General features: G+C 38.2%; 1 long non-coding RNA gene across 5 annotated transcripts in view; it reads right to left on the bottom strand.

The window, feature by feature from the left end:
• The window catches only part of LOC132000943 (uncharacterized), a 260,143-nt gene that overhangs the window by 110,669 nt on the left and 126,287 nt on the right, over positions 1-23,187 (bottom strand). For all 5 annotated transcript variants that reach the window (XR_009399498.1, XR_009399499.1, XR_009399501.1 and 2 more), the window contains exon 3: positions 199-279. This is a non-coding gene — a long non-coding RNA (uncharacterized LOC132000943). The remainder of the gene's footprint in view (positions 1-198; positions 280-23,187) is intronic.

Below are 23,187 nucleotides of genomic sequence, written 5' to 3' on the forward strand. Positions count from 1 at the left end.
CTTAACTAGAGTTAACTACTTTGAGTTCCAAATCTGTGGCAAACTTACTGGATGACTTGGAGAAATCACTTTATCTCTTCAAGTCTCCCCATCAATTATAACACATTGCAAGTATTTTTCATTAATGAATAGACAACACATGCGAACAATGAATATTAAACTATTCTACAATTTCAGAATGGAATACTACAAACTTACCTCTCTAATGCCATTTCTCAAATATGCTGAGATTCAATTTTAGTAGCTTAGAAATCTTCCATGTTTCTCATTGAAAATATCCTATTTGATAAAGAAGATAATATATGTTATAAGCATATAATTTTCCATAGAATTCCATAAAGTTATTTTCACTTTGAATTATTTAAATAAGTAGCACTTAAACATTTTTTATTTCCTGACAATATTAGAATATAAATAGCTTGTTCACCACTGATATTGTGAAGCTACATTTATATCTTGAAGAAATAAAGACTGAATTAGAGGTTTTGAAAAAATAACTTGCCCTTAAGAATTGGCAGCTCTGAGCCCTGAACCTGGAACCTCTGCCTCCATATTAGCATGCCTCCCCATCTTCTTTGTAATTCCTGTCTACTAGGCACAACTATTTCATAACTACCACCACCATTAGGTAGTCTCACATGGAAATATGAATAAGAGCTCAATCTCAATTGATCCTTCCCTTCACCCTCATTAGAAGGCTTTGAACAAAGACTTACTACATTAACGGTTTTCAAACTGTGCTCCCCAGGAGCCATTTGTGTTTGAGTTTGGTGGTAGTGTCTCCAATGCTACTTTAACCAGAGCAGCTGATTTTTGCCTGTCTTACACATTGAGCTTCTGAATATAAACAAGAGTTTCTTAGTTAAAACAAAATAAACCATCAAACAAACAAACAACAACAAAAAACAGAAAAACAGGGGCTCCTGAGTGGCTCAGTCAGTTGGACGTCTGCTTTTGGCTCAGGTCATGATCCCAGGGTCCTGGGATTGAGGCCCATGTCAGGCTCCCTGTTTTGCCCTCTCCCCACTTACATGAAGGGAATATTTATGAATGGAAAATTTTTACAACATGAAAGATAGCCCCATCCTATTTCATTTTGGAATGTCCATGGGACAAGGCAGCTCAGGGTGTGTATGCAGCCTTGGCTGGGGAGGTAGGTAGGAGGGACCAAATGTTGAGAGGAGGAATAAAAGCCCAGATAGTTTAACTTGATTTAAGAAATACTGAGTTACAACGATGTGCCAAGTTCTCTACAAAACAGTGAGGATATCACATTGAACCAAACAAATACAGGGCTTATGGTGCCTGGTTTTACAGCGATGGATGTCAACACAGGGGGAGAAAAAAAAGCTGTCAGAGAGAAAAGGATAGCACCAAGAAAAAAAAAATTGTCTGGGGTTTTACCCCCAAAATTCAATCATCTTCTTCACTGGGTTCTAACTCCCTCTCTCACTCTTTCAGTCATTCTTCTGGATAAGGAATAGAGGCTAGAAAGAATCTAGGGCATCTGTCTGTCTGTCTGTCTTTCATCATTTACATACCATACACACTGAGATCCTTGATGTCCAACATTTTATACCAGGAAATGAGGACCCAGAGGTAAGCTAAATGTGACACTAACCCTCGGGATGCTCATGGTCCAGTGGGGAGATGTGTAAAGCATTGCAATGTGATGAATTTGCTAAGGGAAGACATGCAGGTAAGGGTGGAGAAATCATGAGTGATCCTTCTCTACTCCTCAGATGACTCCAGATTCCTCCTTCTCCAACTCTGCCACCTCTCTGCACCTCATCTATGTCTTTTGGATGCACCCCCTTATGCTGAATCAACAAGATCAGGAACAGACATCCGCAGTGAGAAATAATGAGGGCACAAGGAGGTCACTGCAAATAGAAGGCAGTTATGTTGCTTCGTGATTTAAAGTACTAAATGGTACATTTATTTCCATTAACTACAATAGGATGGTGTTCTCATGGGTGATAACAGTGGGATTTTCATGACATCATTTCAGTCTATCTGATTGTAGAACCTACTGGGTTTCCTGAATTTGAATGTTCCTGAAACTTTGAAAAATAAAAGATATTCTGCACATTATCTTCCTAGCATCCCTCCACCTGGTCTTTTTTAGTTATAGAAAGAGGCCTTGTTTTTTAATCATTCAGTTAAGAAATACTGAGTTTTAATGCATGGCAGACACTGTCTCTATAGACATATAAATGAAAAACAAATGATCCCTGATCTCAAATTTCTTATAGTTTCACAGGGAAAATAATCAAGGTGATTAAATTCCATATGGTTGGTGCCACATGAGAATTGAGGCCAGTGTACATAAGGGAGAATAAGAGAGGGGCATACCACTAGCTGGGAGGTTCTATAAAGGATTACTAGAAGAGAAAACCAACATGAGTCAGGAGTGAAGAATCATGGTTGGTCGGGTAGATGGAGCTTGGAAGGGTGTCGAGCCAAACAAGAGTTTGTCTCTGGAGGATACTGCCCAGTGAACAGGCCAAAGCAAACATGTTCACACTGCTCAGAAATTTGGCATGCTACAGATACTTTGGAGTCAGAGAGATTTTATTCTCATTTTTTTCTGTCTCTTCACCTACTTTGAGTCATGATTGTGAAGTTGATATAAGAAAATACAGTAGATGATGTGTTTCATATATTATCTGACACCAGTGAGTTCTTATAAATTTGGAGGGATGGGAGGAAGCATATAGGTATTCATGCATACAGAGTGAGGAGCCCCTGACCATCTCTTTATAGGATTGAATGGTATGTATGTACGGTATGTAAATGATGAAAGACAGACAGACAGACAAATGGCTTATTTTATCCAGTATAATGAACTATCTATCTCCAGTTTGTTATCCCAGATCCACTCCTGATCTCTTATCACCAGCTATGTGCCTTGGGGACTCTATCAAAGGGCTTCTTCCCTAACTTCTAGTTGAGTTAAATGGTGAAGGACATCTAGGAGATCCAAGAGAAAGAAGAGTCATCTCAAGCTCCCTCCTCTGCAGTCATCTCAGGCGGCCATGTACTTGGTAAAAGGTCACAACTCCTGCCAAGTGGCCCGCTCCATACCATTTTCTATACCATTAGATTCTGTAAACTGCTTTCTCCTTCTATCCCTCACACACAAGGGTAAAATATCCAGCTGCTCATAGCCCTGGACACTATTTTCCTTGTGGTCTCCACACACCCTATCCATACCTTTGAAAATTAATCCTTTATTCAGGTCTGCCCTAATCACCCAGTTTGAGTATGCCATCTATTTCTTTCAGGGACTAAGCTTTGCCAAAACACTCCAAAAAAATATGTGGGAATTCATTAAAGATGGGGAGAAAATGCATATCTTTTGTTAGGGACAGATTAAGATACTGAATTAGCTGAGGGCTAAGTGAAAGAGGTGTCTTTCTCTTTCTACTAAACTGAGCAAATGGAAGAGTCCAAATCTTATTCATCTTTTAATCTGTAGCCCAACATCTAGTTTAGAAAGTGAGATACAGAATATGAGCTCAATATATGTGTACCGAAGTGTTCTGTAGCATTACCAGTGAGAGGAAGAGATGAAGGAGAAAAGAAAAAGATGATATGTCTATATTCCTGCATCTCCATACTCACAAACACATATATACTTATACCACAATTATGACTTCTTTTTTTTTTTTTTAACATTTCAAGAAACCTTCACTTGATCATTCCAGTCTTGATTAAACTAACACACTGATAGAGGTCCACAGGAAAGACTCTCTCCTTCACTTTGTGGAATCCAGACCTAAAACTGCAATAGTAGCAATGTGAAAAAACTCATTTATTGACTCAAGGACCTCAAAGCCAGATGGAAGCTTGGAGGTATGTGGTTCAGCCCAGCTTGCTGCTGGGTGCTGTGTTTGAACATTCCCTGGAACAGGGAGATCCCCACTTCCTAAGGGATGCACTCCCACCCATTGATGTTTAGCCCTAACTGATAGGAAAGGTCTTCCTTGAACTAAGTTAAAATCCACCTCTCTGCAACTTAATCTCTGAGAAAAAATAAATTTTCTTCTAACAGATATTGCAGGATGTTTCAGATCACCAAGATTAAACTCCCTCCCTGACTTTAAATATTGGTAGAGTAGGACATGACCTATGAGTTGTAATTTGGAGAGGACCAAGAGGATTGTAGGAGGATCTTCTCGGTGTTCCAATCCCACCTCCCACCACCTAAAAGATCTCCAGCAGTAATCATTTCTGTGAGTGGGGACATGTACTTAAAGGGATCCCTTTGAAATGGAAATAGTTCATGGTAAATGTCTTCAATGGAAGAGCTATGTCTTCTACATGTTTTATATTGTGACCAGACATTAAAAGTACAGAGATAGGAGACTAGAGGGTTATCAGCTGAGGATGAGGAAGTATCCCAGGCATCATAAAGGACAAGGTATCCTGGCATGGAGAAGAGCGTTTGCAAAAGCACAGAAAAGGGGAGAGTCCAGCCCTTTCAGGGACACTTTATTTGGTGAGATTGTAGAATATGTGTGAAAAGAGGCAAGCTATGAGCTAGAGACAGAGCAAGGCCAATCTTGGCTACCTTCTAGCTATGACCTTGGGAGAGTCACTTCTCCTCTCTGTGAAATGAGGAAGTGGGAGGGCTACATCATTTCTAAAGGCCTCCCTTTTCCATAAATCAATGATTCTAAAAATGCCTCACACTTCTGTAGCTCTTCACAGTTCATAAAGTACATTACCTCATTTCATTCTGCAGCACGGAAGGCAAAACTTGGCAGAATTCAGAGTTGACCTTACTCTTTTCTGATGACTTTTCAACAGGAATGCAAAACCCAGCAGCATCCCCAAGTTCTCACCTCTGAACCACTCTTTCAAGTAACCTATAACTCCCTTGCTCATCACACACACACACACACACACACACACACACATTTCTGAAGCATAAAATAATAATTCTTAAAAGAGTTCCCATATTTAAATTTCAAAAAGTGGTCTGTTGCACCAACCCAATCCCAGTTAAAATGCTGAAGAGTGAAGGTCATGTCTAGTGCCTAGAGAGTAGGCAAATCATACTCCTGCCATAGAAGCCCTTGGTGACTTGGAGATTCAGTTAGCATTCTTAACCACAAGGTCTGAATCCAGGGTATCAAGAAAGGTATTTCTAATGGGAATATATTAGGAGAATGGGGTTAAGGAGCACTTAGCTTCCCCAGTTGAGAATTTTAAATTGTGTAATTGACCTAAAAGGGCCTTAATAATTGAGGCTATGTTGTAATAAGAAATGTTGGAAAATGTTTTAGTCTGGATTCTAATGCTACCCAGCTGAGTAACCTAGAACAAGTTAAATTAAATTCTCCGAGATCTGTTTTCTCATTCATAAAATTAAAGGTTGTGTTATGTGATCAATAAGATGCCATTAAGTTTATTTTTTATTCACTCAATGCATGTTGATTAAACATCTACCCTATATCAGACATTGTAGAAGTTATTAGAATAAAACAAAAAAAAGCTAATTAAGATTACATGTGAGTGAGAAAGAGAAAGAAAACACTCCATACCTTCAGGAGCTCACATTTTGGTTGGGGAGGGAGATGTGCAACAAATAAATGCATAAAGGATCATTATGCAGTGAAAACTATAGAGAGAGAGCAAACACAAGAGAAGGAATTCGTCCTGGTGGAAGAATCAGGGAGTTAAGAGAGACGGAGAGAGAGAGAGATGTTTAAGTTGGATCTGAAGGTAAATAAGGCAGAGAGGGGCTTTCCACCAACAGGAATCAGAGCAAATGGAGACAGACTTAAAGAAACAGAATTCATTTGTCATGTTTAGTATATGGAGTGATGAAGAAGGAAGGTGGTTGATGGAGATGCAGGCAGGAGTCCAACTATGCTTGGTGAACCAAGTTAGCCTGGATATGACACTGAGAAGTCACTCAAAGTTGTAGACCAGAAATACAGTCTGCCCTGCATTCAGTAGATCATTCTGGTTGCCCTAGAGAGTATAGACTGAAGGGGCACAGGACTAGAGGCAAGAGCTCACTGGGAAAACGAAGATCACTGAATTATTCCAGAGGAGTTAGAGTCTGAACTAAGGGAGCCTCCATGGAGACAGAGAAGAATATGTGAAATTAATAGTCTTTTAAAGAATGTTATGTGTGATTTATTTATCTAAGAAATATTTACATAGCATTTCTTATGAACCAAGCACAGGTCTAAGCACTTAGAAATATTAACTCAATCATCATATCAAAACTATGAAATTGGAACTACTATCACCCCTGAGTTATAAATGTGAAAAATATGACACGAAAAGGTTAAGTCACTTATTTAAGGTCCCATAGCTAGTGAATGGGTAGTCTTCCTCTTGAGTCTACGTTCTTAATCACTAATATGAATACAACCAACACTGTGTTGCCAGCAGTGATTCCGAAGAGTGACTGGCTCTTACTTTGTTGGCTACTGGATGGATGGCCATGTTATTTACTTCCTGACATAGGGAAGAGCAGATGTTGGGAGAAAGAATCATGTTTCTTTGGGAGCATGTTCATCGAGGCAATTGAGACATCATGGTGGAAAAGCCCAGGAAGGAGCTGAGCAAGTATGAGTGGAGCAGAGAATTAAGTTCTAGGTTGAAAATCTAGATTTGGAAGTCACCTGTATATAGATGGCAATGGTCATCAAGTGGGTGACCTGGACTGTCAATCACTGTCACTGGGGTGGCCAAGGGGAAATGGCAGGGTGGTATTCTTCAAGTTGCATTCTGGTTCTGAATGCATGTCAAGAACTGTTCCTCATATCCTTAGAATGTTTGTTATTCTATTAGTTGTGAACTAACTGTTATCAAAGGACGTGGCTATTTTCAACCACTGTTCATGCTTAAAGTACTTGAAAACACAAAAACAATGAACATTTGAGCTGCTGACAGAAAACAGGACTTTGATTGAAAACCTGTAATAAGAAATTAAGGTGAATGATGAATCATGAAACACTATGTCAAAAACTAATGATGTACTGTATGGTGACTAACATAACATAATAAAAATATTATTTAAAAAAAGAAATTAAGGCAGATGAAACCTCTAGCAAGACTTGATTTCATAAAATCCTCCTTAGTAATCCTGGTCTTTAATATTTAAAACCTACATCTAATAATTGGTACAAAACATCAAAACTTTAATTTGGTCATTCCAGTTCTGTATTTACATTTCTTTTATTAAAAATTTAGTGAAAATGAATAATTGAAGAAAGATTAGAGCTTAAAGAATTTTGCAACTACAAGTTAATGGTTGAACTCTGGTCTACTGAATAATGATTATATCCATTTAAGAATTAAGTCCTTTGTTTTCAGAGCTCAAAGAATTCTGACATGATTTTAGAAAAAGTATAGATGACACTCACTCCCTGCAGGAAAGCCACTTCATTTACAGGCACTACAGTTACTCCTGTCATAGCAAATAAATGTATTAAGCTTTTACTATGTGCCAGACATGGAGTTGTATGCTTTCTATCTATTGCCTCATTAATATCTCTCAACTGCCAGGCAAAGGCAAAATTATAGTTCTCATTCTAAATATGATGAAACCATAGTTCATAGAGGGGAATTCACTTGCCCAAGTTCATTCAATGAGTAAGTTAAAGACTGAGGATTCCATCGCTAAGTGAGGTCCATATTCTGTTTGGGCAGTAATCAAAATTTCTCAAATTTCAGAGTCTAGCATTTCCTGAATGCTGTATCTCTTGCTTCCTAAAGGCCTGTCAAGTATTCTTCAACTACCCAATTCAATTTCTATCCTTCCAGACCTCATCTCAGGGCCCACCTCTCCACCAACTCCAGCTCATACCAGTTTTTCTTTTTTGTCCTTCCCTTTCTTGACTGTACCACCCATACTGTCATCTAGGGCCATGGGCTTCCCAGGGATACATCCTGCCTTTGCCCCATCACTGTAAACCCTTTTTTAGCCTAGACTTACCAATACCTTGTAATGAGGTCTCACTAGACTTGTTTAATAAATTATGGCCAAATTAACTGAAAAAGTGTTTGGGGGGGTCTCTGGGGGAACCCAGAATAAATAGAACCTCTCTTCTACCCCTGAAACCTGAACATATTGAAGAATAAGCAAAAGATGGCAGGTGAAGGTCAAAGTTCAATTTTAGTGTCTGTGCTGATAGGTTGGAGCTTATAAGCTAGAAGGTGAATCAAAATGGCTTTACTAGCACTGAAAACAAAAACCTGGTAACTTAGGCTCAATTACAGTATAGTTAGCCAGCATAAGTGTGCTCAGGTGACGCTCACAGTATAGCTAAGTAGAGAGGAAATTAACTGCAGGACAATGGTCTTGTTTCTTCCCAAGAGGAAGAAAGAACAGCATCACCAGTTATTTTTACATAATTTTTTCATAAAGTCTTGACATCTTTCCAGGAACAAAGCAATTCCATAAGAAAAAGAGACTGAGAACTGTCATAGAGCAAGGCATAAGGAAAAAAAACATGTCCTTCTAATAGTGTGGAATAACTCATAAAATTTCCACCCATTCTACATTGATTAGATATAAAAAGAAAAAAAAATGAATAATGACAGCATCTTCTACAAGACCCATGAGAGTGCATAAAAAACATTCAAGTCTCAACCATAGTAATAATAGTAAAAATAAGAATAATAACAAGCACCAGAAAATATGCTGTGCTTCAAATCCTTGTAATTACCATATGTATGACACTATGATTATTCCCATTATACAGAGGAAGATTATAAAAACTAAATAAAATTTCCAAGGTCACACAATTAAATAGTGGAAGTAAGAGTCAAATCCAATTTTCCTAACTCTACAACCTCTTAACAATGAGAACATAGAAGTAACCATTCCTAATTTTGCCTCCAAGACGAATAATTCCCAGACATATGACCTTTAGTTATAATTCTCATACTATAGTGCATGGACTCTCTTAAAATATGGTTTCCAGAAGCTGTTAACCTTTCATTCTTAACGGTTACCAAAGTAATTATCAATGCCAGCAGCAAACATATATGCATGCTGAATAGAGCAGTTATTGTATCCTGTTAAGTTTGATACACTTCAAGTCCAAAGACTCAGGCATGAAAGCCAGCTTGAACACTTATTGGCCATGCCAAGCTATTTTGAAGAAATTAACATCCAGTTCTATTTTTTAAAATAGGATCATAAAACATTCCACAGTGATGTTATGAAGACTAAATTAGATGGTCTGCATTAAATGCGTAGCACAAAGTCTGGCACAGAGTAAATAAATAAGAGACTGTTACCAGGAAGAAGGCAAAGGGTGAGGAGAAGAGGAGGAAGGATATCTACACTCTATTTTGACAGTGTCTTTTACAGACTAAAAATTGAGGGACGAAAATGAGGGGGAAGGAGGAAGAAATAGAAGCTATAGGAAGTATAAATATAAACTGTTTTTGCAAGTATCCAGGGCATTGTAATAGGAAGAACCATGTGCTATTGGCTGTCTCTCTGGGAACTGGCAGAGTGTGTCTCAGAGCAGGAACACCAAAATGCATGTAAGGGGAGACCATCCTTGGCACAAGGTCACCCTAGGCCTGTGGCATTTATCAAACAACTTCTCTGATCTTAAGACCCTCCTTGTCTCTCTTTCTTACCTAAATCATTGTACATTTTTTCACCAATGATATCATAGAAGAACACAATCCCCTCTCCCCTCACCACTGCATAACATCAACAATTTCCTTCATGAGACACTGCCAATATCTGCTGTGGATAAGATGCTTACACTTGCTGGATCTTAGTTTCCTCAACTCTAAAATAGGGGGCTTACAACAGCTGTTTCTCAACGTTTGCAGGAGGAATATAACAATGCATTTAAATCAAGTTTGTTAGACTCATGGTCCTTCCTTACACACATACACACTCCTTCTTTACAAATAGCCCTGAAAGTTAGGGACTAGAGCTTGTGGAAAGGGACGAGCACTTACTGTTATACTTCATTTGTTCTAGTCCTTCCTACATGATCTGTCCTGGTAAATACATATATTTTTAATCTGTTGTAAGAACTATACTAAAACCTGACTTTGTGTAGTATTTTATGGTCATACCATTTTCACTGCCTTTATTTGGCCCTCACAGCAATATTGTAAGGAAGCAGAGCAGCCACGATGATCACTACTTGCAGAGGGGGATGCCTGGGTGGCTCAGTTGGTTGGACGACTGCCTTTGGCTCGGGTCATGATCCCGAAGTCCTGGGATCGAGTCCCGCATCGGGCTCCCAGCTCTGCGGAGAGTCTGCTTCTCTCTCTGACCTTCTCCTCGCTCATGTTCTCTCTCACTGTCTCTCTCTCAAATAAATAAATAAAATCTAAAAAAAAAAGAGAGAGAAAAAGAAACACTACAGAGGGATTTCAGGTTCTGTCTTAACCACCCATCTAACTGTAAACCCAGCTTCCCAAATGCTGAAGCCCAGATTCCCCTGCACTGACAAAGAGGGGAAAAGAGGTGATGAATGAGATAGCACCCCCAAAAGGGGACCATAATAAGAGACCCTCTCTGGCAACATGAAATTATTTAACAAAAATGGAGGGAGAACAGCCTGACAGATGAAAACTTCAGCATCCTGTGACAGTGGAGGGGAGCTGCCCCTAGTCTCACATTATGATGACAGCCCTTCCTCCCATTGGAGAAAGATTTCCACAGAGGCCTCAGAGATGAGAGCCTCCACCACCCTGCTAAAGAGAACATACAGTCCCCAGTCCTAGGTTTTCCAACTGTCTGTACTGCCTGCCTCTGCAGTGGAAGGTAAGAAGGAAGCCCTGACATGCCAACCTAGGATCTCTTTTACCTCTTTCATGGATTGAGCGTCCACCTGATAGTTCCATTAAAAAATGGATCAATAAAGAAAAAGTAGTTTGATAATTATAGATCTTGTTCATGTTTTCAATTGGTATTCAAATCTTTTCCATAGCATCTGCAGAAACCTGTCAAAGCATTGGGCACCCCCACTAATGGGGACTCGGCTACTTCAGGAAGCAGTTCATGTGACCTTGGGAATTTCTTTCTTGTGTTAAGCAGTGTTCAAACCTTCTATGAGGCTTATTGCCCTTTGGTCTGAAATTAGGGTGCTATTCAAAGTATTAACAATCTGAAAGGCTGATGCAGTCCCTGCCATCTGCATATCAGCCCCGGGTCCAGGTCATATACAAGGGCCACAGAAGACAGATGTAATGGCTTATCCTCAGGAAGCCCTTTTAGTAAAGTGCATGGAGCTAGAGGAAGATGAGTTAGCGGAGAGAAAGCCACCAAGTCAAGGCACTTCAGGATTGACTGGAATTTCCATCACATTTCAATTCTAGGAGCATTGTTGGTTTTGAGCTACTTTTTAAATTCTAGTCTACACACCAATGAAATGTGGGGGGGGGGAATAAATTTTGATCCTCACTTATGTTGACATCACCAGCAGAGAAGTATCTGGCCTAGTAGAAGGGAAAGAACATGACCATTTGTTCATTCATTTAATTATTATCTATCCAACTCTGTTTGTTGCGTACCTAATAATTGCAAGACCCTGGGCCAGGTGCTGGAGATACCCAAGTGAGTTAAACGGACATGTCTTCATCCTCCAAGAAATTTAAGGTCTAAAGCAAATGTTTTGAATATGACAAAATTACTTTTGAATCCTAGCTTCACAGACTGCAGGAAAGTGATTTCCTGTTTTTATTTCCTCATTTGTAAAACAATAATGGCCACAAGGACATTATCATGTCTAGAAAAACCCAAGTAACCATAAGGACCACTGTGGTTTATAGACAACAAACTTAGGGTCTCTAATATTAAATAAATTGTCATTATTTTCCTTGTAGTTGTTACTGATATCACATACAAGCATGTAGGATCTAGCTTATATTAAGATAGCAAAGTGCTGGTCTCCTTCTTCATTTCATCATATTAATTATTGAAGTTTTATATTAAAGTCTTAAATCCTAGGTTATAATATATATTGTGTTTGTGTGTATCCTTGTAACTACAACATAGCTCAATATATAGAACATTTCCAATACCCAATGTTTCCCCTCCTGCCCCTTCCCAGACAGTGTCTACCACCGCTCTCCAGAGATAACCACTTTCTGATTGCTATCATCATCCATCAGTTTGTTTATTCTTGACCTTCACAAAATAGAAGCATACAGTATGCAATCTTGACTAGAGATCCATCCATGTTATTGTGTGAGGCAAAGTGGCACCTTTTTTATTGCTATGTAGTTTTCCATCACATTGAAATTCCCACAAATGTATTTGTTTTCCCCACGGCCAATGAACATTTATGTTGTTTGATCTGGCCATAATAAATAAAGTTTCTGTATGACAATTCTTGTGCATGTCTTTTGGTGGACATATGCATTCACTTCTCTGGGGTATATGTCTAAGAGGGTGTCAAGGAAAACATATTTTTTATCATTAGTATATATTACCAGTCAGTTTTCCAATGTATTTATACAATTTGCATCCCAACCATGTAAGAGGTCTACATTATTGCCAACCTTTTTTTTATTAGCCACTTTAGCCAGTCTGATGGATGTGTACTGATATAGTATTGAGGCTCTCATGTGCTTTTTGCTAAGCAGTAATGCTGAGTAACTTTTCAAATGCCTATTGACCATTTGTCTATCCTTGTCTATGAAAAACTTGTCAAGTATTTGGCTCACTTTCTAATTGTGTTGCTTGTCTTTTGCTGTTTAGGTGACTTACAAGAATTCTTTATATATTCTGAATAAGTTCTTTCTATAAATATTTATGGTTCACATCTTATCCAAGTGTGCAAACTGCACATTCCCTTGCTTAATGGAGATAAAAAAAATCTTAATTTTAATGAAGTTCAATTTATCTATCTTTTTTATAATGATTCGTGATTTTTCTATCTTGTTTAAGAAATATTTAACTGACCTTCTTTTAAATTATAAGTGAAAGTCTCAAACATAATTTTTAAATGCTTAGTCTTAACATAAAGGCAATTCTCTTATTCTAGTCTTAAAGAAAATAGTGTCAATAAGCTTAATTCTTATGAGCAAAGAGTAAAACATTCTGGAAGCCAAACTTTACTAGATTCAAGAAAAAAAATAGTTGTTTCCATGAACACTTTATTTAACTAGTTCATTCAATCAGCATATACAAAAGTAGTTTAACATAATAATTAAAAGCAGGAATCTATGTGCTCTTTGAATTTAATATCTAATTCTAATATTCCTAAAAAATCAAGTGCTGATTTATATTAAGTTGCAAATATCATCACTTATAACTAGAAATAGATAAGAGCAATGCTATCTGGTACATAAGTTTTGCCATTGCAGGCTGAGCTGTCAGAGTTCTTGAACTGTATCAGGTATACCCCCCATGCTGGCTACTCTTCTCTGTGTACACTACAAATTTTAAATATCCTTAAATGAGTTGCTCAAAAGTGACTTCCACATCACAGGCGTGTTTGCTCTTTGATCTCTATAAATTTGACTCCCAATAAGATTTCTTTACCTTTTCAGGAGTATTACCCTGTCAATTTATATTAAACCCAGATTTAATTAAAACTCTTTAACTTTCAGTTCTCAAACTTTGGTGTGCCTGCTATTCATCTGGGTGTTTATCAGAAATCCAGATTTCTGGCTCCCAATTTAGAGATCTTAATTCAGTAGATCTAAGGTAGGGCTCAAGAACCTGCATTTTTAAATAATTTCTCCCACCAATAATTCGAGAATCAGTGATTTTTGGACTACACTTTGAGAATGTTACATCAAATCTTTCTTACAGATGTCTTAGATAAAGTGTATCTCCTGATGGTGTTTTGTCCATTTGGATTTGAGATCCACCTTCATTGCTTTGTATTGATTCCCCTTAAATTCACCAATAAAAATTTGTGGTATGGGAGCGCCTGGGTGGCTCAGTGGGATGAGATGCTGCCTTCAGCTCGGGTCATGATCTCAGGGTCCTGGGATAGAGTCCCGCATCAGGCTTTCTGCTCAGCGGGGAGCCTGCTTCCCTCTCTCTCTCTCTGCCTGCCTCTCTGCCTGCTTGTGATCTCTGTCTGTCAAATAAATAAATAAAATCTTTAAAAGAAAATTTATGGTATGGAAAAATTAAAAAGTAAAAGATTTGGAGATAAGAAGCCAAAACTTAGCTCTGCAAATACTGGCCTTGGGCAAGTAAGTTAACTCTTTGAGTTTCAATTTCCTCATCTGTAAAATAGAACACATTCTTGCCTGATTGTTTCAATCATTCAGATAATCTATGTGCTATGGCAATGCAGTGTGGAGCTTAAATAATTTCTCTATATATTAAGCCTCCTCAGTGCATTCCTATTATTCCAGTATATGATCATTTTTGAGAAAACTGATATTATCACCCAATTAACTAATTCTTTCCTGCCTCCTGTTATTTGAAAATTTTATTGACTTTTATCTCTGACTTCCTCTCAGCCAATGGTACCCAAGCAGATCTGCATAGGGGAATCTCCTGGGAGCATCTTAAAAGTTCCAGATCATTTAGATAAAGTCTCCAGAGGTCAAGACTCAGAATTATAGAATTAAAGAGATGATTTGGATGTGTACCTTGTTTAAAGAATCATTGACCTAAATAGCTGATACTAATGTAGTTACTATGTATCAAAAACCATAAAATGTGGAGACTCTTTGACCCATAATTATTTATTCCTAGAAATGGACATTGAGGGAATAATCATAGATAAATGCAAAGATTTATTTACAAGGATGTTTAATGTAGCTCTCTTTATAGGTAAAAAATAAAAAAGTAGAAAGAGGAATAAGAGGAGGGAAAGTTGAAGGAGAAGCTGAAGGAGAAGAAAGGAAAGAAAATGCAAGACACTGAATACACCTCAAATGTAAATAAAATCTGATATTCCTTATTCCACAATATCACACAGCCCTAAAATAATGGTTATGAAGAATATGAGAGGTATGATCTACTTATGAGGGATATCTAACATTATGTTAGCAATAATTTTAACTGGGTATTAGGATTCTAGGTTATTTTATGTAACTCTATTTTTAAATTTTTTTTCTGTAAAAATCATTCTTACATCAAAATTTAAATACATATGCTATTTTTCATGACAGCAGGTTTTAGATCAAAATTATGAATATATTGCTAGACTCTTTCTCAAGGTTACTATTTCTCATGATCAGAATTATTCAGCTACCATCATTTATTCTGAGGAGAATATCTGTTTATTGAGGACAGATTGGGTACCAGTACCATGCTAGGTTGTCTCATAGATGCTATTTTAAATGATCTTCAAACAAGTTCATGTGGTATGTACTTTATTTCTCCCATTTTATAGGTGAAGAAAATGAGACTTACCTAAATTAAGTGTCTTGCCCAAGGTCAAAATCAAATGATGGGAGAAACCAGTTATAGAGTACATGAGTGATCTCTCTGTGTTTCTTGTAATTGCATGTGAACTGACAGCCATCTTAAAATAAAACCTTTTTTTTTTTAAGCAAGTAATTGAAAGAACAGGGATTTACACATAATCCTGTATGATTTCAACACCTGCACTTTCCCAGTCACACCAGTACTAAATTGACCTCACTGGCTGTTATCTGACCTCTCTTCTCCTACTTTGCCCACTAAGACACTCTGAGTGACTTTGTTGGAAGCTCACAAAACCAAACTCATTGTCCTCCATGGAGTGACTCTGCTGAAACCATTCATGAAGGCCATTCTCCAGGTCTGCTAGAAGCAGCAGAGGGGCAGCCTGCAGGTTGTGCTGCCAAGAAGGAGCAGAGTAAAGGAGGTAAGAGTCAATGGGCATTTTGCCTGACTAAGGACTCTGGGATTGGACCCTCAATAGATATGCAAATTAAATTCTGTGTAATTTGTGCTTTTCAATAACCTCAGCATGTGTTGGATGTGTACAAAAAGAACCATAAAATAAAATTGCAGACAAAGGGGGGGAGTCAGAACACAGAAAGGGGAAGAATCGGTTTATTCCACAAGCCAAACAATGGGTCATAATAAATTCGCCAGGCATTAGCTCTTTGGTTGCATGGAACAAAGAGATTGAAATGAAATGGAGGAAAAAAGCATCACAGTTAACTGTTAGGTGCCTGGCCTGCTTCCATTTGGCCAAGGAGACAGATCACAGGATGAGCCAGGGAGCTGCCCGGGGGCATCTGCCACCTTCATGGGGCAGCCCCCACTGGTTTGCAACCCAGCCATGGCTCTTCCATATGCTCAGGTGTCACTGGGGCAATTTTTCCTTAGGAAAAATACATAATAAAAAGATCCAATTGTGTTTTAATTGGCCATCAGTTAATCCATAGTTAGATGCTCCCAAAAGAATTATAAGATAAAGTGTGAAAGGAGAAATGCAGAAATTTAAGGAAGAGAGAGAGCCTTGCGAAAAGAAAATGAAAGAGGAACAGAGAGGGAGAGAGAGAGAAACTAACAGAGAAATATGATAACAACAATCAAAACTACTATTGCCAGTGCTATCGCTCCCACCAGCAGTGCCATTGTCATTTCTGAGTATTAACCAAGGCCTCAAACCTAAGGGCAGTTGTCCCTCCAGAACAGAGCCCTGGCAGCCCTCCACACACTTCCCCAGAGCCCGGTGAAGATCACTGTGAAGCTGTCATCTTGTCTGAACATGTCTCAATCACTTGCCATCTTAGTTTTTATTTATTTTTTTTTTCTCATTATGATTTTATTTATTTTTTTTTAATTTTTTATTTTTATAAACATATAATCATATTTATTTTTTAATTTGTTCATCCTCCCAGTGACCTCCGAGGTCCTTGACAGTAGCGCTAAGTTCAACTATGCATCCTAAATGACAAGCATTGGGCCTGACCCATTTTATGTTCTCCAACATTTACAAAATGAATGAATGAGTTTTAAATGGATGAATGGATTATTGGATGGATGGATGGATGGATGGACGGACAGACGGGTGGATGGATGCCAGGCACACTCTAATCTTCACACTAGCCAAATGAGTTAGTTATTAATCTCATTTTACAAATGAGGAAAGTAGTGTCTAGAAAATCCCAAGCCTATCTGATTCTTTACCCTGTGAAATAGCATTCAAAAATGATTCATATTCGAGAAACAAAGAGGAATAAATGTTAAGAGATTTGAGGAGTAAATAAATGGGAAAAGAGAAAGAGGATAGAGGAATAGTTGGGGCATTAGGGGTGCTGCTTGGTACCCTCATAATAGAGGACAAGCCTTTGGCTTTGTTTGAAAAATGAGTAATAAAGTCTAGAGTGAGCATAAGCCAGAAACAGATGACATCATATTAGCATAGAATCAGGAGTTTAAGAGACTCTTAAATCCTATTTGGCTCTGACAGCAGGTGGACTGGGGTTGAGGATTTGCAAACTGGCCAAGGACATCCCTGGTAGTCCTAATGCAAAGTGAAAGTCAACAGAGATTTGATAAGTAAACAGAAGTGCTCTGAGATTTGGTGTCCACATAAAAAGAAGAAAGTAGTGAAGCAGTTTTGCTTGAGGGAGGCTGGAACAATCTTGTTCTTAAAGACATAAGCCCCATGGACCCTGCTTGCCATAATTTTCAGAGTAATATGATTTTTGACAAATTCATTAAGCAATAAGACATGACAGACTATAAATTGCTCCACTGTTAATTTATGTCCACTATATTGTTAGGCATCAAGCCAAAGTTTGGTCCTATCTGAAAGCAAAGATATAAATTGCCGTTGTGTAACCACAATCTGTAATGCTTCGTGAAGATCAGAGAATTATCAAATACTAGAATTCTCCACACATGGAATGAGAATTAAATCCCTTATCCAGGCATCAGCTTCCATTGAGTGCCCACTTTAGAACAGCTATTTCCCTTGAGGAGATTTTACCAGAAATGCAAATAGCTTGCTTTCTATAAGTAATAAGCCCTGTGCTAAACGTAAAATGTCAATATTTGAGGAGCACCAAAAAAAAAAAAAAAAAAAAAGGAAAGTTCAGTTCTAGAGCAGTAGGAATGAGAAGTGGGAATCAGGGAAAGCTCCAGAGAAAAGATAATTTTTTTTTAAAGATTTTATTTATTTATCAGAGGGGGGGGAGAAAGCGAGCACAGGCAGACAGAATGGCAGGCAGAGGGAGAAGCAGGCTCCCTGCCGAGCAATGAGCCTGATGTGGGACTCGATCCCAGGACGCTGGGATCATGACCTGAGCCAAAGGCAGCTGCTTAACCAACTGAGCCACCCAGGCATCCTGAGAAAAGATAATTTTTGAACTGGGTCAGAAACACAGGCATTTCTCAAATGGAAAAGGATAGAAGTTTGCTGCAGGAAAATCTTACAGAAGCATGAAGGTATGATATGTTCAAGGATCTTGAATAATTTGGTGGAACTGTAGCTCAGTGGGCCTGGAAGAGAATCATAAACAGGTTTCATGGCAAGAGTATAATTTTGGATCAAACTGAGAAGCCATGTACTCCATGCTAAACGCCTATGAGTTTGTTCAACAGAAGTGTCTTTGCATCTCCATTGCCACTGCCACATTCAGGCTGTTATTGTCACACTTGAGGATTGAAGACTTCTTTCAAGAATGATATCTGGATGAACCATTAGTTCTTAAGAAGGTTATAAACCCTGAGGCTAGTACACTATTCCAATGATTTAGGCAACAAACAATAATAAAATGAATAATGGCTAGTATATATTGACTGTCATTGTGATCACTTTGAGAGTTATTCTGCTCAGGCTGGAGCACTGGGTTAGAACAACTCTCGGGAGCTACTTTTAGTGGAGAGGTTTTCCAAGCCTACCTTTTCATAATCCAGAAATAAACAAACAAGTTTAGACCTCTTCCTTTCTCTCTAAGTATCTAGGGAAAGATGAAATGAAGACCTGGGTTTGAAAATATAAATCTCCATGCCATCAACCTCATTCCCTATGTATTCAGCACAGCCCCTTCTATACACCCCTAGACTGAATAAACAGATTCAACCCCATGAATTTGATGCTTCTTTCGGTTTCCCCTAGACATATCTAAGGAAAAGAAAAAAAAAGAAGAAAGATTATCCCTTGAATAAATGATGTTGGGAAAACTGTACAGTTACATGCAAAAGAATAAAACTGGACCACTTTCTTATGCCATTTGCAAAAATAAACTCAAAATGGATTAAGGACTTAAATGTAAGATCTAGTGCTATAAAACTCCCAGAATAAAACACCAGCAGTAAGTTCTCTGACATCATTCTTAGCAATATATTTTGGATATGACTCCTCAGGCAGAGGAAACAAAAGAAAACTAAACAAATGGGACTGCATCAAACTAAAAAGCCTTTGCATAATGAAAGGCCCATCAATAAAACTAAAAGACAACCTACTGAATGAGAGAAGATACTTGCAAATGATATATCCAATAAGGGGTTGATACCCAAAATATATAAAGTACCCATATAACTCAATAACAAACAAAACAAAAACCTGACTAGAAAATGAACAGAGGAACTGAATAGGCATTTTTTTTCTAAAGAAAACATCCTGTATATGCAGATACTCAATGTTATTAATCATCAGGGAAATGAAAATCAAAACCACAATGAGCTATCACCTTACACCTGTCAGAAGGGCTGTTATCAAAAAGACAAGATATAATAAGTGTTAGCAAGTATGTGGAGAAAAGGGATCCCTTGTGTACTGTTGGTGGGAAGGTAAATTAGTGCAGCCATCCTGGAAAATAGTATGGATATCTCTCAGAAAATTAAGAATAAAACTACCATACAATCCAGCGATGTCACTTCTGGTTATTTATGGGAATGAAATGAAAACACTAATTTAAAAAGATATATGTATCTCAAATGGCTATCAGACACATGAAAAAAATGTTCATCATCACTAGCCCTCAGGGAGATTCAAATTAAAACCACATTGAGATACCACCTTACACGAGTTAGAATGGCCAAAATTAGCAAGACAGGAAACAACATGTGTCGGAGAAGATGTGGAGAAAGGGGAACACTCTTACACTGTTGGTGGGAATGCAAGTTGATGCAGCCACTTTGGAAAACAGTGTGGAGATTCCTCAAGAAACTAAAAATAGAGCTTCCCTATGACCCTGCAATTGCACTACTGGGTATTTACCCCAAAGATACAGATGCCGTGAAAAGAAGGGCCATCTGTACCCCAATGCTTATAGCAGCAATGGCCACAGTTGCCGAACTGTAGAAAGAACCAAGATGCCCGTCAACAGACGAATGGGTAAGGAAGATGTGGTCCATATACACTATGGAGTATTATGCCTCCATCAAAAAGGATTAATACCCAACTTTTGTATCAACATGAATGGGACTGGAAGAGATTATGCTGAGTGAAATAAGTCAAGCAGAGAGAGTCAATTATCATATGGTTTCACTTATTTGTGGGGCATAACAAATAGCATGGAGGACAAGGGGAGATGGAGAGGAGAAGGGAGTTGAGGGAAATTGGAAGGGGAGGTGAACCATGAGAGACTATGGACTCTGAAAAACAATCTGAGGGTTTTGAAGGGGCGGGGGTGGGAGGTTGGGGGAACCAGGTGGTGGGTATTAGAGAGGGCATGGATTGCATGGAGGACTGGGTGTGGTGCAAAAACAATGAAAACTGTTACGCTGAAAAGAAATAAATTTTTTTTTAAAAAAGATATATGTATCTCATGTTTATTGTAACATTATTTACAATTGCCAAGTTATAAAAGAGACCTAACCCATTGATAAATGAATGCATTTTAAAAATATGGTATCTAGATAGATAGATAGATATAATAGAATATTACTCACCTATAAAGAAGAATGAAATCTTTCTATATACAACAATATGGCTGGACCTAGGTGGTATAAAGGGTTAGTGAAATAAGTCAGAGAAAAACAAATACTGTATGATTTCCCTTATGTAAGATTGAAAACACAAAACAAATGGACAAACAAAAGAGAAGCAACCTCATAAATACAGTGAACAAACTGGTGGTTGCCAGAGGGGAATGGGATGGAAGGGATGGAAGAAATACATGAAGAAGATTAAGAATCAAATATTCCAGTTATAAAATAAATAAGTCACCATTATATAATGTACAGCATAGGAAATATAGTCAATAATATTATAATAATTTCATGTAGTAATAGATGGTAACTAGATGGCCATTATTTCATAGTGTATAAAAATATCAAATTACTATCTTGTACACATGAAACTAATATTGTATGTCAATTATAATTCAAATAAATAAATGAATAAAATTTTTTAAGTGGGCAAGAAATTGCAGGAGCTGCTTTCTAACTGGCATAAGTAGAATTAAGGGACTTATCCTCTGAAAAGTACCAGGAGACCTAGGTTTTAGTCCATGTTCTTTCTTACTAGTCCTACCACCTTGAGGAAAGACACCTCACCTGTCTGAGTTATTATGGGAATCCAAATGAGATCATGCATGTGAAAATATCAGGCACAGAGTAGGCTCTCAAAAGATGTCTTCAAATGTGCATCTAAGGCCAGCTAGTACAGATCCTGAGAAATAAGCAACATTCATAGGAGAAATGTCCAATATGTAGGAAAAGGGTGGCAGACCCAAGGATTAAGCTCAATGAAATCATCAGCATGATCTCATGGCATCATGGGGTGATTTATAGAATTTTGTCCAGTTATTTTCAGCCCCCAGAGACCTTCTATCGGTTTCCATTCTGTACTGATACTGTTGGTGAAGTTGGCACATGTTATTAGTCTTCTTCAACCTACACAGAGTGAGACAGGTCCCAGGGGGTAGAGGGAATTTTTGTTTCACATGAATCTAGCTACATGTGTGAAACACACTGGGTCCTTGGGGATTCCTGACACGATTTAGATGTTCTTTGCCTGCCCACTGCAGGAGGCTCTGTATAGAAAAGGCATCCTGTCACTTCACTAACTCTCGGGAAGCAGACGAGGTGCTGTAGAAAGAAAACTTGTCCTGGTCTCAAGAGGTCTGGCTTCAGAAGCTCAGCTCTGCCAACTGAGAGATCTTGGGAAAATTAACTCTTCTGAGTTCTAGTTTGCTTGTCTGAAACGTAAGTGCAAATCATCGCACCTACTATTTGGGATTATTTCTTGACTCAAATGATAGAACTTATGTGAAAGCTCTTTATAAACTGTGGAGTGCCAAAAACTGTGAGTGAGTGTTAGGATTTTCCTCACTGTTATTTATGGCAATGTAGTGTACAGGGTTTGCAGCCAGTTAAATCTTTCAGTCCCCATGTCTCCCTTACCCCTTGGCTACTATCTCCATCCAGGGTCACTGCAGGAGAAATGATTCATTTCCAGATGATTCTAATGGGGAGACTCTAATGAAGCCCCTATGTAGAAAGGTATGCATATAGTTAAGAGAATAAAAAAGGGATGGTGGGGTGACAAGAGACCAGCAATAGCTGAATGCCATTACTCCCCACTATGGCTTAAATGACAAAGAGAAAGAAGTCGTCTACCAGAGCTCAGTGAGGACCGAAGCCTTAAAGGAGGAAGGTCTGTCAGAGGTAGACAGCTATTACCAGATGAAGAACACCAAAACACATTAAGATATCTCTCTCTTTCTCCTTACCAATCTCCCATTGGTTGAAACCAAACAGAGAGCAACCTGCAAGGGATCCCAAATGATGCAATTCACAATGTCAGACTCTCAAAGACCCAGGTCTTTGTGGCCACCTGTTATTTCTCATCTTCTACTCATCACAGTGTTTTATGCACATTTTCTAGGTGGCGGCATAGTTGGTGATTATGAACAGGATTCTGAGACTACAGTTCTGTGTTCAAATTAAGACTCTCACTTACTAGCTCTGTGACCTTAGGTGAATTTATTTAACCTTTCAGAACTTCAGTTTTTTCATCAATGAAAGGGACCTTTTAAGAGTGTCAATCATGAAAAAGTGAGAGCATCAAATTCAATAATACAAGTAAAACACTTTACAAGGTACATATAATAAAAGCACACCATGTTGATGTTGCTGTTTGACCTTCCACAGATTCATTTTCTACTTCTCCCCTCTCTTCCAAACCTCTGCACTAGAAACCTTTCTCCATGAAAATCGCTGCCTTTTACATCTTTAACCTATTTAATAATTCTATCATTTGTTTTTTTTTTTCCTAACTGAAATTTGGATCTACTTTTCTAATTTATTTCTTTTTTTATCTGACTTCTTGTCAGCATTGTTACTGGTGACCACTCCTTTCTCCTAGGGAA

Source organism: Mustela nigripes, chromosome 14, assembly GCF_022355385.1.
Source record: "Mustela nigripes isolate SB6536 chromosome 14, MUSNIG.SB6536, whole genome shotgun sequence".
Taxonomy (NCBI): Eukaryota; Metazoa; Chordata; class Mammalia; order Carnivora; family Mustelidae; genus Mustela; species Mustela nigripes.